At 37.1% G+C, this 14,201-nt stretch overlaps 1 protein-coding gene and 1 long non-coding RNA gene across 2 annotated transcripts in view; one reads left to right on the top strand and one right to left on the bottom strand.

Moving 5' to 3' along the window:
* Positions 1 to 14,201, bottom strand: part of PHLPP1 (PH domain and leucine rich repeat protein phosphatase 1) — a 1,852,281-nt gene that overhangs the window by 1,501,803 nt on the left and 336,277 nt on the right. The gene's annotated exons all lie outside the window — the stretch shown is intronic.
* Positions 1,054 to 14,201, top strand: part of LOC122796589 — a 32,717-nt gene continuing 19,569 nt past the window's right edge. Inside the window, exon 1 of the long non-coding RNA XR_006363990.1 lies at positions 1,054 to 1,176. This is a non-coding gene — a long non-coding RNA (uncharacterized LOC122796589). The remainder of the gene's footprint in view (positions 1,177 to 14,201) is intronic.

Raw genomic sequence — 14,201 nt, 5'->3', positions numbered from 1 at the left:
TGCATCACAACTATTAGATCAAAAGTTTTAAATGTTGCTCGTGACATAAATGGGATGTGTTGGAGACAAGATATGTTTCACTGAGAATTCTTATCTGGAACAGGCTTCCCACCAGAGCTACTTCCTATCCCTGTTTAAGTTAGATGGACCAGTGGACGGGCAATCGGAAATTCACCTCTGGTATGGTACCTATGTCTCTTGACGGATATAAGCAGTCAGTGAATCACTTTCTATATAAAACAAATTTGTGGGTCACATTTTGGTTGCATGGTAAGGGCCCTAGTGTTAGTCTGGTATACCATTAAGAAGATCATTGACAATTATGTGGTGTACACACCTCACTTGCACCTCATTATGAGGCATGTTTGAGTCTCAAGTCATGGCAGTTTCACATTGAAAGGGTTTGTCATGTGTTCAGTGAGAAGACTAACTTGTAACCCTTGTAAATACTGAATTGTATTAATTTATCACAAATTTTTAAAGAGTGAAGTTACATTTTTAGCCATCCTGTGAGTTCCATAGTTGAGCAGTGAGTGCTCCAAATTTTGCCCATTTGTGTTCCGCTTTATTAGAGGTAATGTTCCACATTTCGGAGATGAAAGGGTGTAGAGCCTAAGAGGTGGCATAATTAACAATAGAGTGAATTAATAAAATGTGTATTTTTCTAATGTAGTAGCATAAGCTGTTAATATACAAATTAAGGATTTTGCATAAATTTAATTACTGGATAAAGGTGGTTTGTATATTTAAGTAAAGTGATGCATGTTTTTGAAATTATACAAATATGAATCAGGGCGTATTATCTACGTAATGACTAATTGAGATATGAGGTTGGGACACTTGCCTGCAAGGTGTGACATTGGGTTTTTAACTTGGATATATAATCACCTTTAATATTTTGGTTCATGAGCAGTTATGCATATCAAATTGACTCTAGATATGGGTGAGATTTGATTATGCAGTGTGAGTTTTTGCCTTCTAAAAATGTCTTGTGCTGGGTTTTCTTCAGAGGTGCTTACCTTAATGTATTAAATAATGTGTTTTCTTTTTCAGGTAGTCGTACTTAAAAACACACAGCTTCTTTACCGGATATCACCATGGGCAAAGTATGTAGTTCAAGAAGAAAAGAAAATAACTTTTGACTGGGTGCACTGGGACCCACCTCACCCTTACATTGTAAGTTGACTTGTACATAAATGCAAGTCTTAATGGGTAACTTCCTCTACAGTTGGATAAGTATCTAGTCTGTTTGATGTAAACTGCCATGATATTTAAGTAGTTTAGTTTATGTAATATAATTTCTAGAAATATCATTCTCACTAGGTTTTGTATGCCTGTTTGAATAGTGCTCCCCCATCTAATTTATAAGGGAAATGATCTTAAACAGCATGTCTGATTATTCTGATGTATTGTGGAATATACTTAATGCCTCAAGTTATTCTGTAGCTTTTAGCAGCATGTTCTTTAATAGTGTCTTCCTGAATACAACCTGTGCTGCCTTCTTCACTAAGCTATATTTAACTTCCCAAGAAAGGCAGGTTTGGTTTAGTGTGATACTGGAGTATCTGTGATACTAACGTACATGCCCTAATACTCCCTTGTTAGTGTGCTGAGGATTAGTAGTCTGCATTCTGTGTGATGACTTGCCTTTGTGGCTTAGCTTGTTCCTAACTGATCACCCATCTAAATGAAGCACCGAGCAGTTATTTATTTAAATTTATTTATTGTGATAGTCCATTTGGGTTCTTGCAGTTTTTGAGCGGCGGTCCATTGAGAAGCTCCAAAGATGCAAGAAAATGGAGTAGTAAATTAAAATTGAAAAAAATTTGAAGACGATGGTAAACAGAATTAGTAAGTGCATTCAGTACCATTTTTATTGGATTGTCTAGCAAATAGTGGCTAGTAGTTCAAACATGTTTGCAAACTCCTATATGAAACATGGAGGCTATAAAATAAGTTTAGCAATGGAAATGAAAATTGCACTCTATTTTTTGCTTGGTTTATTATGAGAAATTAAGTAATGACTTAGAGAAGAATAAATTAGATCAGGTAATATTTCAAGTATGTATAAGAGAAGAGGGTTGCAGTTAGTAAATGGTATTTAGTTATAGTTAATTTGTTTTAATATATAGCAAAGAGAAAGGCTAGTGTGAGTGGTGGTTCTGGTTAGATATGATAGTTGGGCGACTAAAGGACGAAAAATGGTTATGGGAAGTATTTGAAAGGGCAGGGGAGTGTAGGCATGTTCATCTTTTAATGAAGATGAGGTAGGCAGTAGGAGTAGAGGAGATGAGCAATGGTAGAGGTAGACTGCACTCAGGAATGATGGTGAAAAGGTGCATAGTGTAAGGGAAAGAAATTGGTAATGATTGTAGGTGGAGAAGCCAAGATGGTAACTGGTGGTTAATGATATGACAATGGAGTAGGCTGTTTATGTACGTTATACAGAGGAAGTGTAAGTTGGTAAGGCAGAATCATGTAAAGGTGTAGGCGAGGTGATTCCCTTTGTAATTTTATGGAAGGAAGTGGGATATAATGAGTGTGAAAAAGATTGTGTGATTTTGAATAAGGATGTGGTATAATGTACGGAGTGGATTAGTGTTGCTTTCGTTTTACTGATTTTAGCATTTGGTTAGATAATTGGATAGTGTATGGTTTGGAAGTAATGATAGACACCAATGGGCAGGCCCGCATGGGAAGATGATGTAAGATAATGGATCTTGAATTGTTTTTTTATTTACTTTTTTGAGGTTGGATTCGTGCTTGATATCCTTAGAATTATAACTCCCAGATTTTATTTAGCATCATAAATAGTTATCAAGGTGGTCGTTTTATTTCTGCATTGTTAGTACATTTTGATGTCCAGATAGATGTCTGGGAGAAGTGTGTACTTTTACTGTGTTCTTTATTTTAAGGACTGACATCTCGTGTGTGTGTGTGTGTGTGTGTGTGTGTGTGTGTGTGATGTGAAGCATTTTGAACTTGGAGAGTTGTATTTAGTGGAAGCCAGTTCTGCTCCTTTAGTACAATGTGGTGATTGTAATTAGATGTATTGTATTTCTTTTGAAGAGTCTGACATTTTGTAGACTAGAAGATGCATAGAGTTAATAGGCAACTGTGTTCTGAAAGGAGCAGTTTGGCTTTTTGTAGTAGACCATTTTGGCTTTTTTTGACAGCATAGTTGTGCTTGTCAAATTTTAGGCTTTGGTCAGTAATGACTTGGTATCTTTTTTTAATTACTTGATCAATGGATGAGATGTGTAAGGTTATGTATATTTATTTTGTCATGGCAAATAGTAGCCATGAATTTACTAGCCACTTCTCTCGAGAAATTCTTTGCTGGCTTTTGGAGGTGGTTTAGGGATGAGGCATTACTGATTAAGATAGAGTTAACAGTATATTGTGCGATGTTGCTGTCTTGAAGTATCTGCACAAATGTTGCCTGTTAAATGGTACTGGATCTAGAATGAATCCTTCAGACTACTCCTTTGATGGGAGGGATGGGTGAGTAGCTGTTTTGTCAGCATGTGCTCTGGGGAGGAGGGGGCAGGATAGCCTGAGAAATATTTTACGACTTAAGTCTTTCAAGTTAGTGCCTGTAGGTGTAAGAAATGCAATACATAAGTGATGCTATGGGCTGCATTGATTTTAATTTTTTTTATATAGATTTAAGCAATGTATTCAGTCTAATCCATGTTTGGTTGGGGAGATTAACTGGTTATTAGTTGGGTTGTCGTTTGTGTATAACAGTCTTTCTCATACTTTTGAAAGCAGATATAATGGCTACAGTTCTGCAGCATGCTGTTTCTATAGAGGTGCCTCACTTGTATAGTGAGGCTGTATAAGACTGTTCCATATTGCTGAACATAATTCTTTGGTTTATAAACTAATGGTTTATAAATACTACAGTCATTCATACTGTTGTGCAGCAGAATGTTAATGCAAGAGTGACAAAAGCCTCGGGCTTATTATGGCACATTTTTGCATTCTGGCATGCTCTATACAGCTTTGTCTAGTCTTTTTTTTTTTTCCTTAGGTTTTTGAATCTGATTTGTTGATTGGACACATCAGCTTAACGACAAGGTTGATATATTATCAGTAATTGATGACTAGTGGTTTTGAGCTTCTGATCATGTAAGAGGCTAGTTGAGCTCCAAATCAGATGGAACACTAAAGCCTGCCGATATTAGTGTGAAGTCATTTTGCCATTATAACCTAACCTGTGAAAGTATACCTGAATCTGAATTGTTTTCACTTCTTGGTGTCCTCCAGCTTATTCAGTAATCTCTCCTTATTTCTATTGTAGCATACTTTACTTCATTGAAGCTCCACCTTAAATTTATTCATAGTTAATTCTACTTATGCCTGCCAATTCTGTGTAAAACCAGCTCGCATTTCTACTGTCCCCCCCTCCCAAGTCACTGTTCCATTCTTTTCCTATCTACATGGAGTGCATTGCTTGTTCACATATTCGTTTGACCTCACTTTTATTGCAGCTTCACTTATAATTTATAGTTATTTCTATCATCCTTAAAGTAATTTAGAATGTAGCACACATTGGACCCAACCCTGCACACAAGCCTTGATACCAGCTCAGCAATTCTAAGCAAGGCCCACATTATAGACTGAAAGTAATAAGAATTGCCTGACAGAGCACCACTGTATCTGGTAAGGAATGTTCTAAAGGCATTCTAAATTGTATTTAGTATCATAGTAGGATTTGGCTGGAATTAAGTACAATAAATTGTACAATGACTGGCCATTAGTATTCAAAAACGTGCACACTGGCTAGTCCAACCAGCGTGCCCGTTATAAATCCCACAATATACCAATGGAAAAAGGTCCTGTCACCCTGACTTCTTTCTGTTCGTATATTCCAAAACTTTTTTATAACAAAAATTAAAAAAAATATATATATATATATAGATCTATAGATAACCCGCGGTGGTGGTGCTGTGATAGCGTTGTCTCCTCACAGTAAGACGCTGTCCGGTTCGATTCTCACATAGAGCGTCTTCTGCGTGGAGACCTGCATGAATGGGCGTTCCTTCATTGAAGGTTGTGCGTCAGGGCTGTTAACTCGGCACATAAAAATCAACTACCAATCATTAGCAGACCGGAGTTCTGCTGGCGACTTTACCGAAAAGAGAGAGAGAGAGAGTCAGAGAGAGAGTCGGACAGAGAGAGAGAGAGTCAGAGAGAGAGAGAGAGAGAGACTCCAGATGTACCGGAGAGACAGCATGGAGGAAATGGAAAGAAAATCAGGTACATTCATTAAAACTAATGACGCGCACCTGATTTTCTTTGCATTTTCTCCATTCTGTCTCTCTCCTACCCCTAAAGTAGCCCAAACTTATTTTTTAATAATAAAAAAAGAAAAAGAAAACAAAAATGGAGCAACAGATATTTTCTTTGCTCCATTGCTTCCTTTTCAAAGCATTGATGTACTGGGTATGCGTGGGAATGCAAGTCACATGCATGCGCAGTACATCAAAACAACGCAGCAGTATACCACCAGCTGCGGAAGAATAGTAATGCGCCATTATACAAAGACATTATTTAAGAAAAGTAAGTATTTTTTCTTAATGTTATTGTATAATAGCAATAACTGACTCCGTGGTTGTGGTATATTGAAATTTGCCCACTGTTAAGTTTATTTAATCACTTGGGCTTCACCCTCTTGATTAAACCACACCCAACCATAGGTAGGTCTTCAATACATCACACCACATTGTCTGTTATTGCTTAAATATCCCCCCCTCCTTTTTTCTGACATTTGTCATACCGTCCCATTATTCTCCAACTCCTTTATAATACAGTACTTCATAACAACCATATAGTCTAGTTTTAATTAGTTTTTATCATTCAATATATTCCTGGTTGGTTACTTTCAAATTTTAGCAATCTGACTCCATTAGACACAGTTTTTGGTGAAGTATTAGTCATAAGGGGCTGAAACCCACTCAATTTGCCCTCACTGTGCTCTGGGTTAACTCCCTTCCCTACCCCCAAAACCCACATATCCCTGCTATACCTTTATATCCATTTTGGTCTGTCCTTTCCTTCCAGTTGTGTTCCTCCTCCACAACATTAGTACTCCCTAAAATCACTTCCTCTGTCCTCTTCCCATATCACTTCTTCTATACCCATCTTCCATTATACTTACTCTCCTATAATATCAAAAAAATGTAACTCTTTCTTCATTGAAAGCAACCTTTTCCTTCATACCTACCCCCTACAAGCATTCACATTCCACCACTAAATGTCTTAATTCCCAGTAGTTTACTGGTTCCTTCCTTCTTCCCAACCTGCCATCAAGAAAAGAGACTTCTCTAACTACTCTGCAATTCTACTTGTCCTCAATTCTACTCCCACTGCTGAGCCACCTTCCATCATGTCATGACTCAGCAATAGCAATCATGATCTCCAACCCTGCCCCAGCCTCCTATCCATACTACTACCCTTAGCTTTCTAGGAGTGCTAAAAAGCGCTCTCACTCATCCACACTATACAGTGAACTTCTTTAGACAAAACTCTGCGCAACATTCAATGCCTTATATATAACGCTCTTAATTTGTTAATAAGTTAATGAAACAGTTAAGCTTCCTCAAATTGATCAAACTGTTAAGTGATATAAGAAACGCCATTACAAATGGAATTTAAAATGGTAAAAAGCGCAAAGAAATTTAAACATAATTCCTTGTATAACACAAGCAAAATAAGACAAATAGAAGCCGGCTGTTCTTTTGTTACTTTCAGTGATTTTTTTGCAAGTACTCTTAACTTTCTACTCAGTGCACCAAACTTGTTTAATGATGCCCCTCGACTTTACCTCTGATATGGACTAATAATCCATCTTCAACTCAAAATAAACCAAACGGAATATACTCTTTTAAAAAGACAGTACAACTCCACTATACTAAAATCCTTTTATGAGAAGACATTCACTGTAATCCTGGCCCTACCTGTCATCACCAGCATCAAGGCAGTTCCCTTCCACATACCAACTCCACAATTGTCAACCACCCGCACCAATAATATAAATTTTACTGCCATAAAAAATGGAATAAAAAAAAAGTACGACTACTGAACTACAAGCCTGGATAATCGGACATAAGCCTGATATAATAGCTATAACTAAAACCTACTTTAAAGCCCGCATAAACCATTCTGAAATACCCTCTGGCTATAATATTAGATGTGATGACCGCATAAAGAAAGGTGGTGCATCATTTGTCAAACACTCCCAGATTTCCACCTACAACAAACCCATACCAAAATTCCCCAAGGCAGAGATTATTTTACTGAAAATAGATGTATTGTCCTCTGTATCCCCCCTGGTGACGGTACAACTGTAGTGGAAAATATCCTGTATTGGCTATGCATAATCATTTCACAAGAAAAGGTACTGCCGGCGGATGTCCGTATCAGCTGACTGGGTAACTTTTAAATTCCTTGTATCCAGCATAAATGTGTGTGATTTTTATGCAACTAATTGAATAGCCTCACACATTATAGCAAAACTAACTTGCCCCATACTAGACTGGATCTCATAGTATCTGACACTAGTAAATGTGCCTGCTCAGGTACAGACTTTTCATCTTCAATTAAAATAGCAAACCTATAAAGCAATATGTACCCTGTCTAATTTCAACCCAGAAAATATTCACTAATACTGTTTCATCCATTAATTGGAACATCCTAAAAACATCTCCCCTTAGGTGATGCTGTAAATTCAGTACAGTTTAACTAATGTCCCAAATAGCCTTGTACCTCCTAGAAGGATGAGACTAAACAAGTAGTGCAATTTGGCAAAGATAGCTGTATTTTGATGCAGGACAGAGGTAAAGCATGGAAAGAATGGCAAAAATCAGTGCAATATCTCCAAACCTTCTAATATTTTAGAAATTAATTTTGGTGGCATGTACTGATTTTGCTATACATGACAGACATAATTTTAAGTGAGTGTAGTCTGATATACTCCATTTTACAAGAATGTATAGTTGTGCCAAGATACACTGTGCTTTACTGGGGGATTTCTGAGAGTCACTCCTGAATGAAAAATGACAGTATGAATACAGCAAAGTATTAGGGGAAGCAAAGTGCTTGCAGTAATACTATGATTGTGTTGGTGAAGCTGTAGAGATTACTGCAACACAACTTTAACTTTTTTTGGATTGGGACGAAGCATGCATATATGAATATGGGTGTTGTGCCACCAAACCTGGTTTTGTACTCAGATCTTTGATATATTTGTGATGAAAGCAGGCATGCTTTCACTGCTCTTTTTTGGCTAATGAGTGGGTCAGACGTTCAGTGTACGACTTTGGCATGTTATTTTAGGTATATTAACAGTGGTGCAGCGGTAGCATTGTTGCCTCACAGCAAGAGGTTCTCCCGTTCAATTCTCTGTGGGAGTGCCTTCTGTGTGGAGTCTGCATGTCCTCTCTGCGGTTGGGTGGGCGTTCAAAAGACATGCATAAGTGGGTGTGCCTTCGTTGAAAGTTGGACGTCGAGCTGGCACCTTGGCGTTCATGAAAATCTGTCAATCATTAGCAGACAGGAGTTCCGCTGTGGCAACCCCTAACCGGGACAAGCTGAAAGACAACATCTCAAAACCTTCAAAATACTCCTCAACCTTACTAAAAAATAAATAACAAGAAACTGTACAATGATATTCATAGCAACAGTAAACGGTCTTAATTTCATCCATCACAGAAATATTACAGCCCGATCAAAAATATGACCAGAACCCATCACCCAATAACACATCACTCAAAACTGCCTTACAGTTTCTTATTTTATAGACAGTGTAGCATCCCAAGGATTCCCCACACACCCTAATCCAAAACCCTGACCAACAGCCACATACCACGGCACCTGCATTCAGCTTGAAACTTGTACCCACTTTGTGTAACACTACTCTGAAACTTAAACCATATTCCACTTCAACTGATAGTCTTCCAAGTGAGCACCTTAAAATAGCAGCCAACATCATCGCCTTGCCTGTTTAAATCCTTATGAATAGGTTCATCCAGGAATCCCATGTATCTGGAAACGGTTCACTTTATCTCCCTACACAAAGTAGGCAATTCAGCAGACTAACTTTTGACTCATAGCAGTCTCATCCCACGTCTCCAAAATACTTAAAATGTGTTCAAAAACTGCTAAACAGTCTCCTTCAGGAAGAACTTTTTCCCTACACAATTGCTTGTCTGTTCTGTAGTACTAGCACTGTACTTCTAACCTTAACAGAAATGATTAACCAAGGTAGAGACAGTGCTATAGTCTCCTCTTCATTTCTGGAGTTGTCCAAAGCCTTCAATACAGTTGTCCCAGAAAACTAGGATTTCAAATGTCCTCTCTAGATTTTAGCCCACTCTCCAGTGTTTCAAAAGCTAGTTGTCTGATAAATATTAATCAATGAAATGTTAGTCCGCCCTCTCCTCTTGCCTCTGTCATCACCAGTGTACCACAAGGCTCTATACCCTGTCCCCCTCTCTGTAACATTCTCAGCAATACCCTCATCACATCCACTTGACATGCCTCACTAATACAACGTGCAGACAACTCCACACTCAGCCTGGCACATCAGCAAATTGCACAGAAAGCTTTGAAATATGGATTTGTAACTCATAACGCATTCTCAACCCAAATAAAACCAACCTATGTCTTTCCAAATCCGTATCATGAAAAATAAAAAAAATAAATTAGCTCTTAGTACGACTACTGAAGTCACTTCTCTAACTTACAGAAATGATAATGGATTATCTTAAATTTGACATGCATATGCAAAACTCCATTAAAAAAACTAGGGATACTTTATAGGGCCTAGAACTTTTTCAGTGTACTTCCAAGATAGCTGTACACTGAGTAAAAACTTCACTTAGCTCTCCCAGTGTGTAAAACTCGGAAAAGAGTGTGTGAATGTCTTTGTATAAATTTCAGTAATTGGCTAGTAAGTGCAGTGTCTCGATACCAGCAAAGATGACATTTAGAGAACCTGAAATAAAATCATCCTCAGAATGTGAGGAGTAAAAACTGGCTGTGAAGAATCCTGCAGCTGTTAAGCAAAAAGCAATTCAAGCTCCAGGTTAGGTGCGAGACATGACTTCTGGTAATCTTGAGAAAAAAGTCAAATATGCTTGGATCTGATTGAAGTAAACAAAACACTGAAAGAGCATTTTAAGTCGAATAATAAAAAGATGGAAAAAATGGAAGTTTTAAACATATATTCAGACGAGCTGATAAAACTGCAAAAATTAGAGGTTGAAGTGAAGGAAAGGTGGGCGTTGCACGAGACTGCTCAAGAAGAGGTGTTTCCAAAAAATAGAAGTAGGCTCTCCCTATGTGTTCCGTCTTCTAATTCTAAGATTTTCTGCTGTACCAGAGAAATGAAAAGGAACAGACAATTTCAGTTTTAAGAAATGTTGGCACTGCAATGTAAAAAGAAGAAAGGCCATGATGCAAGTAAAATTGATATTTTCTTTTGGTTAGAGGAATGATTATGTGCATAATTTATTTGTGTTGGTATTCATTTAGATTAAGGGGGTGTTTTTTGAGGGTTTTCATTAAAACATAGTCTTGTAAGATGTGATGGGTTCAAATGGATACAACAAGAAACAACTATATAAAAGATCAACCTGCCAAACATTAGCATATGTATGTCACACAAGCGGAAACTAGACATTTTAAAAAAGCTGTTATACATAAGTGGGAATAATTTCTCATCATAACGGCAACACTTTCCATCTTTGAATGTAAATGGCCTGACAGGTATATACAAAAAAAGAAAGGGTAGTGAAATATAGTAAAAAAAAATCCTGAGTGCAAAAAGCTATGCTACAGGAGATGCATTTGGAAAGAATTGACCATATGGATTAGATAAGATTTCAGGAAGGTTATTCAGTGTAGTATCTGAGGCAAAGAAAAAGGAGTACTAAATTGCTAGAGGTGCTCCCGTAGTGATAGAAGAGGAAAAATATAGTAATGGTAGACTTTTGTAGTAAGGGGCTACTGGCAAGGGAGGAGGATTACGTTGGGATGTATTTATATTCCACTTATACTGTTGTAATGGAGCTTTAGAAAATTCTGGGAGAAATAACTTTCAACAGGGAATATTACTTTATAGGAGGGTACTGGGATTTGATTTTCAACAGTGAGTATATATCTGGGGGGGGGGGGGGCCTAGACTGCAAAATATAACAAGAATGTAGTTTTTTGAAGAAATTTATGAAAATATTTGGTATGGAAGATGTGAATTCAGTAAGAGCTTGGCGAGAATTTGCATATTCCCCAAGGAATAAAAAACTGGGCTAGGTTAGACAGCAATTTTATTTCATAGGAATGTGCATTTAACTGAATTTTTTGATATGCATCTAATTTCAGATCACACCTGAATAATAACTAAAATAAAAATGCATGGTAATGAAATAAAATAACAGTGGCCCTTCCCCACCTATCTGTTAAACAAAAAAATTTAAGGAATGGATAGTAGAAACTATTAGGGAGTTAGTAGGAAGGATGGAAATTTTTTCAGAAAATACAGCTAGGGAGAGTGATAAAATGAAAGTGGAGTTTAAAGAGGGTAGAAATGAGAGAGATGGATTAGTAGCCATAATTATTTAGAGGGATTGACAATGGTTTAAGTATTGCAGAACAGGGGGAATCTGAGAACTAAAAGTTCAACTATAGAGTGCTAAAGAGAAAATTAGGGACTACCTTGATAATATGCATAAGCTTAGAAAGATTACTGTTAAGCAACTTTTTTTGATGACTCCAGAGTGCAAAACCTTTTGGCACAAGGGCTCAGGCAACAAAGAAGAAAGAGTTGTTGCCAAGCGTTGAGCTTATAACAAGGAAGATAACCAGAGATCATGTAGAGGTGTTAAAATGTTTCAAAACTTGTCTATAAAGCAGAGAAATGTGGAAATCGAGAAAAAGTACTAATGAAAATGTTTATGGAAGAATTAAATATGCCAAGGTTATAAGTAGACGAGGCTTAGTTACTAACAGGATAGGAAGAGATGAGAGAGCAATTTTGATGTATAACCAATCTCCAGGAGTAGATGGTATGGTATCCTTTGGAAGTCTGGAAGCTAGGAGGGAAGAAAAGCGATAAAGATCTGGAAGATTTTATTTAAAAGTATTTTATAAGGAGAAGATGCAGCAACATTCTAGAAGAAAGTGCGGTGGCTGTAATACCTGAAGATGATAAAGACCATCAGATCCAGCTTCATATAGACCCATTTCAATTTTAAACCATGATTACAAAGTGTCTATAATGGCTAAAAGAATGGCGAAGATGATGCCAAAATTTAATAGGTATGGATCATTTGTGGTTTGTGGAGGGGAGGCTTAATTATTTAACATTAATAGAGCAATAATGGTCCAGAGGGAAGGAGAATGTAAGAAAACACTACTGTTGATGGGTCTGGATGTGGAGAGGCATTCAATTGATTAAGCTGGGATTTTTTGAACAGGACAATGGAAGCATTTGCATTCCCAGGCAAAATAAGGTCAGTTCGGAATATATATGAGGGATTGGAAGTGAAAATTTGTGTGTGTGTGTGGGGGTCCTTTCTGATAAGTTCTGTTTCAACAGTGGAATCATGCAGGGAATATCCTCTTTCCTTTACCGATGGTTCTAAATATAAAGGAAATAAAGAAAATAAGGGACTCAGAAATTTAAGGATATAATTGAATAGAGTATATAATTTGATACAGTAATCAAAAACAGCTGGCTTTAATTGCAAATTTTATTTTCTGCCTGATAGAAGCAGAGAATTACATTTCAGTGTTGTGGAACATTCTGAGATGGTTTCAAGTCTTTTTTGGGGATACAAAATTATTGAAGATCAAATAAAAGCAGTGACTAAAATATGTACGCAGACACATTAATTCAGCAATACCCATATATCTATTGGGACATGATAAAATGAAGTGTTTAGGAGTATGTTAAGATTCTGTTATGGCAACTAAGAATGTAGGGCGCGACTTCAGAAAAATTATACAAAAACTGAGAAATTGAAATTTTTTTAATTTATAGCAAAGTACAAGCAGTAAAATGTTTAGTCCCTTTAGTTTTATGCATAGGTCAGGCATATTTTTATTAACTAAAGTTGAAGTTATGGATAGCAATTAGAGTTTAAGGATTTTATCTGGGAGGGGAAGAGAGCAAGAGCCATGGTAGGATAAGTTGATCCTTCCAGTAGAATATGGTAGTTTAGGATTACCTGATTTGATGGGGTATTTTAAACAGTTAATGCTCTTGTACATAGCACATTCAGAAAGCTGTAATGCAAAGTGGAAAGGGATGATGAAGTTGGAGGAACTTGAGAAATAAGGAGAAACTAGGATTTTTATGCATATTCTTAAGGAGAACAAGAACTATGCATAATATATTCATAAAGTAGCAGAATGTATGCTAAGAACTAAGCCAACATGGGAGTGGAGAAACGTGATTCTGTCTAAAGGGATGACTGCAATTAGGGGTGCAGAAAATAGTCAAGAGTGGGCTGGAATGTACTGAAGAAAAATGGCAAATGAGCAAGGTATTTGGAGCAGAGAGAGAGGGAAAGGAAACAGAATGGGAAGAGGCAAAGAATTATTTTTCACTGCAGTGTAGAGTGTCTTCTATATCAAGGATTGAGATTAAGAAAAAAGGCAACGAGGCATCCAGGGCATCCTGAGTGAAAGATCAGCACTTAGAATCTATAACAGAAGTTGCTGTTAGAGATAATTAGGGCATATGAAATATTGCATGATAACTATAGGAATCAATCTGAGGAGGTTAGAAAGGATTGGGAAGAAAGACTGGGTAAGCAATTCACAAAGAAACAATGAGGATACATGTATGGCTCCTAAGTACGCAACAACATCTAGAAGATTTAGGATCTTTGCTTTGAAGTGTTTGCATAGCTGTTTATTTTTATATCCCTAACAGACTCCCAAGGAATTTTTTTTGAGCAGGTTGCAAATGTTAGAGATGTAAAGGAGGAAGAAAGATAACCGGGAACATATTTTTTAGGGGAGTGTAATAAGTTGGCAAACTTTAAAAATTCTCTGCAGAGTACTGTCAGAAATGTGAGCAAATCAGTGTAACAAAGGAACTTATTTTTTTTTTGAGTTGATAAAAAATTGGAATTGTCTAGACATAGTAAGGCCTTGCTGAGTTTAATTCTGGTGGCTGCCAAAAAAAC

The sequence above is a fragment of the Protopterus annectens genome, chromosome 3.part0, assembly GCF_019279795.1.
Source record: "Protopterus annectens isolate FY-2018-M chromosome 3.part0, PAN1.0, whole genome shotgun sequence".
Lineage (NCBI taxonomy): Eukaryota > Metazoa > Chordata > Ceratodontiformes > Protopteridae > Protopterus > Protopterus annectens.
This window is presented reverse-complemented; position numbering and strand designations above follow the sequence as displayed.